This window comes from Psammomys obesus, unplaced genomic scaffold (assembly GCF_907164565.1).
Source record: "Psammomys obesus unplaced genomic scaffold, mPsaObe1.curated_primary_1811, whole genome shotgun sequence".
NCBI lineage: Eukaryota > Metazoa > Chordata > Mammalia > Rodentia > Muridae > Psammomys > Psammomys obesus.
The window spans coordinates 127,114-132,114 of NW_026589465.1; the positions used below are offsets into that span (position 1 = coordinate 127,114).

At 38.1% G+C, this 5,001-nt stretch overlaps 1 pseudogene; it reads left to right on the forward strand.

Moving 5' to 3' along the window:
- The first annotated feature begins 1,387 nt into the window (after positions 1-1,387).
- LOC129675073 (olfactory receptor 4C16-like) lies at positions 1,388-2,313 on the forward strand (annotated as a pseudogene).
- The last annotated feature ends 2,688 nt before the right edge of the window (positions 2,314-5,001 follow it).

Below are 5,001 nucleotides of genomic sequence, written 5' to 3' on the forward strand. Positions count from 1 at the left end.
TCTGAGAATTCTCCATGGGTATTTTCATTTATAGAAAACAAGAGACATCTCAAGCCTATGATTGAGAAGAAAATTTGCAAAAAGAAAAATGTAAATTCATATGAGGATAATTTTGTGTCTCTCTTGTCTGTTATATTCCTTACTTTGACTAACAGCTTTCAACATCATGCTGTGACTATGTGAGTGGGATACATAGGCCTTTAACGTGGCATGTAAATAGATTTCACTTCAATTTAGGTATTACTGACTATATGTGTCATCTAACTATTTTGATAAGAAATAATTCATGAAAAAGCTCTGTTTTTAATGGTAAAATTATGATTACAGTATTACGTTAATTTTTATTTAAAGTAGTGATATTTAAAAATAAGTAATTGACTTTTGAAGTAGACACAAACTGAATAAAGAGCCAATTACTGATCATTTACTTTTCCTCATCTGCAAAACAACATCTTCTTTTTGCTTCTGTATTACTACTCTGTTCCAAGAACATGGTGTTTACAGATTAAAAACCACTGGAAAAAAAACTACTGGGGATTTTATCCACCTTCTAGTCCTCTGTCAAATGATTCTAACACAAGCAAATAAAAACTTTCATCAACACAGTAACAATTGAACAATTATGTCTGCCGTTTTCATATTCAGATGTAATCACTGGGTTGTTACTGCTCTAACATGTGGCTCTATTACAAAAAACATGAATTAAAAGTGGTAATATTAATATTTCTAGCTACTAAAAGCCATTATTTCGATTCACTGAATATGTCAAGTAGTAAGTATAACAATACATTTAAGATTATTTAAAAGTTAGAAATAGTTATTTTTCTTATTTTTATACTAGCTGTATGAAAGAACCTTTGCAGAGTTTTCAAATATTATATACATCATCATTTCTGCAAAAGTGTGCATAATGATGTGTCAGAAATATATGTTATTCCTTACGGTGTGGTAGCGATAGGCAACTCACTATTTTTTTCATGAAACCCCAAGACAATCAAATATGAACTAGATGCTTTATTGTTAATTGAATATAAAAACTAAAGTTAATGATAAAAATACAATAGATCACATATTGTAACTTATGTTCATTGAGTTGTAAAATTAACCATAATTGTGATAACAGGGATTTGTGTTTGAAGAGTTCTATGGGAATCTATTCCCAACCATATTTGGTACTCATAACAATGAATATAAATGGTCACTAAAATTTAGGAAGAAGTGCTGAACCACTTATTAAAGAAATAACAGACAGAATATGATTAATGGGGGTTACTTACTTTTGCTTAAAATGCTCCATAGCATCACATATCACCCACAAAATGACTGTCTTTTTTTTTTTTTTCAGAAAAGGTATCTCACTGTTCACCACTTCTGATCAAATGAAACAATGTGGCTGAGTAACAATGTGACTGAGTTCATTCTACTTGGTTTGACACAGGATGCTTTTAAGAAGAAAATCCTATTTGTTGTGTTTTTAATTTTTAATATGGGGACATTACTGGGTAACTTGCTGATCATTGCTACCATCAAGACAAGCCAGGCCCTTGAGAGTCCTATGTACTTCTTCCTGTTCTACTTATCCTTGTCTGACACCTGCTTTTCTACAACTATAGCCCTAGAACAATTGTGTATTCTCTGCTGAAGGAGGCCTATATATCACCTTCAATGAGTGTATATTCTAGGTCTTTACATTTCATTTCTTTGGCTGCCTGGAGATCTTTATTCTCATCCTCATGGCTGTTGACCGCTTTGTGGCCCTCTGTAAGCCCCTGCACTACATGACCATCATGAGCCAACAGGTCTGTGGGGTGCTGGTGGTCATAGCCTGGGTGGGATCAGTGTACATTCTTTATTTCAGATATTTCTGGCCTTGAGTTTACCCTTCTGTGGCCCAATGAGACTGATCAGGACTTTTGTGACTTGCAGCCACTGTTGAAACTTGCCTGTTCAGACACATATAGGATCCAACTGCTTCTGGTGTCCAACAGCAGAGCCATTTGTACAGTGAGTCTCCTCGTGCTGACGGTCTCCCATGTCAGTATTCTTCACTCCCTAAGAAACCACAGTGTTGAAGGGAGGAGAACAGCCCTGTCCACCTGCGTCTCTCACATTATTGTGGTCATCCTGTTCTTTGGACAGTGCATATTTATATACACACGTCCTGCAACCACATTTTCTATGGACAAGATGATAGCTATATTTTATTCAATTGGGACACCTTTGCTCAATCCTCTAATTTACACACTGAGGAATGCAGAAGTAAAAAATGCCATGAAGAAATTATGGAGGAAGAAATTGGTCTCAGATGAATGAAAATAAATAAATGGAGTTCTCCAAGTTTTTTTTTTCACAGTAGCATTAAATTAAAAGTCAACAAAATTGCTTTTATTTCTTTATTATTATTTATTACAATTATTCACTTTGTATCCCAGCTGTAGTTCCCTCTCCACCTCCTCACAGTCTCCCACCCATCCCCTTTCTTTCCCTATAGCCCTGCCCTAGTCCATTGATAGCGGAGGTCCTCCTCCACTTCTTTCTGATCTTAGTCTATCAGATCACATCAGGAATGGCTGCATTGTCTTCTTCTGTGGCCTGGTAAGGCTGCTCCCCCCTCAGGGGGAGGTGATCAAAGGGCAGGCCAATCAGATTATGTCAGAGGCAGTCCCTCTTCCCATCACTATGTAAACCACTTGGACACTAAACTGCCATGGGCTACATCTGTGCAGGGGTTCTAGGTTATCTCCATGAATAGTCCTTGGTTGGAGTATGAGTCTTTGGGAAGTTCCCTGTGTTCAAATTTTCTTGTTCTGTTGCTCTCCTTGTGGAGTTCCTGTCCTCTCCAGCTCTTGCTATTTCCCACTTCTTACATAAAATTCCATTCACTCTGCCCGCCAGTTGGCCATCAGGCTGAGCATCTGTTTTGATAGTCTGCAGGGCAGAGGCTTTCAGAGGCTTTCTGTGGCAGGTTCCTAGATTGTTTCCTGTTTTCTTCTTCTGACTTTCAGAGGCCCTCTGTAGCAGGTTCCTAGGTTGTTTCCTGTTTTCTTCTTCTTCTGATGTCCATCCTCTTTGCCTTTCAGGATGGGGATTGAGCATTTTAGTTAGGGTCCTCTCTTTTGCTTAGTTTGTTTAGATGTACCGATTTTAGTGGGTTTATCCTATGTTGTATGTTTATATGAGTGAGTATATACCGTGTGTGTCTTTTTGTTTCTGGGACAACTCACTCAGGATGATCCTTTCCAAGTCCCACCATTTACCTGCAAATTTTATGATTTCCTTATTTTTCATTGCTGAGTAATATTCCATTGTATAGATGTACCACAATTTCTGCATCCATTCTTCAGTTGAGGGGCATCTGGGCTGTTTCCAGCTTCTGGCTGTTACAAATAAAGCTACTACAAACATGGTTGAGCAAATGTCCTTTTTGTGTACTTGAGCCTCTTTTGGATATATGCCTAGGAGTGGTATGGCTGGATCTTGAGGAAGTGTTATTCCTAGTTGTCTGAGAAAGCAACAGATTGATTTCCAGAGTGGTTGTACAAGTTTACATTCCCACCAGCAGTGGAGGAGGGTTCCCCTTTCTCCACAATCTCTCCAGAATGTGTTGTCACTTGGGTTTTTCATCTTGGCCATTCTCATGGGTGTAAGGTGAAATCTCAGGTTTGTTTTGATTTGCATTTCCCTAATGGCTAATGAGGTTGAGCATTTCTTTAAATACTTCTCTACCATTCGATATTCCTCTACAGAGAGTTCTCGGTTTAAGTGGATTACTTGGTCTGCTGTTTTCAGCTTCTTTAGTTCTTTATAAATACTGGATATGAGTCCTCTGTCAGATAAAGGGTTGGTGAAGATTCTTTCCCAATCTGTAGGCAGTCACTTTGTTTTGATGACAGTATCCTTTGCTTTACAGAAGCTTTTCAGTTTCAGGAGGTCCCATTTATTGATTGTTGCTCTTAGAACCTGTGCTGTTGGTGTTCTATTCAGGAAGTTCTCTCCTGTGCCAACGAGTTCTAGGGTATTCCCCACTTTTTTTCCAGCCAATTTAATGGGTCTGGTTTTATGTTGAGGTCTTTGATCCACTTGGACTTCAGTTTTGTGCAGGGTGATAAGCATGGATCTATTTTCATTTTTCTACATGTAGACATCCAGTTGGGCCAGCACCATTTGTTGAAGATGCTATCTTTTTTCCATTGTATGGTTTTGGCATCTTTGTCAATAATCAGGTGTCCATAAGTGTGTGGGTTTATTTCTGGGTCTTCTGTTCGATCCCATTGATCCACCATTCTGTTTCTATGCCAGTACCATGCAGTTTTTATAACTGTTGCTCTATAGTACAGCTTGAGATCAGGGATGGAGATACCTCCAGAAGATCTTTTATTGTAGAGGATTGTTTTAGCAATTCTCGGTTTCTTGTTATTCCATACGAAGTTGAGAATTTTTCTTTCCAGGTCTGTAAAGAATTGTGTTGGCAATCTGGTGGGAATTGCATTAAATCTGTAGAATGCTTTTGGTAAGATGGCCATTTTTACTATGTTAATCCTGCCAAGCCATGAGCATGGGAAATCTTTCCATCTTCTGATATCTTCTTCTAATTCTTTCTTTAGAGACTTGAAATTTTTTTCATACAAGTCTTTGACTTGCTTGATTTGGGTGACACCAAGATACTTTATGTCATTTGTGGCTATTGTGAAGGGTGTTGTTTCCCTTATGTCTTTCTCAGCCCTTTTGTCTTTTGTATACAGGAGTGCTACTGATTTTTTTGAGTTGATTTTGTATCCGGCCACTTTGCTGAAGGTGTTTATGAGCTGTAGGAGTTCCCTGGTAGAGTTTTTGGGGTCACTCATGTATACTATCATATCATCTGCAAATAGTGATAATTTGACTTCTTCTTTTCCAATCTGTATTTCCTTGATCTCCTTCAACTGTCTTATTGCTCTAGCAAGGACTTCCAGCACTATGTTGAAGAGATATGAGTGGGCAGCCTTGTCTTGTCCCTGATTT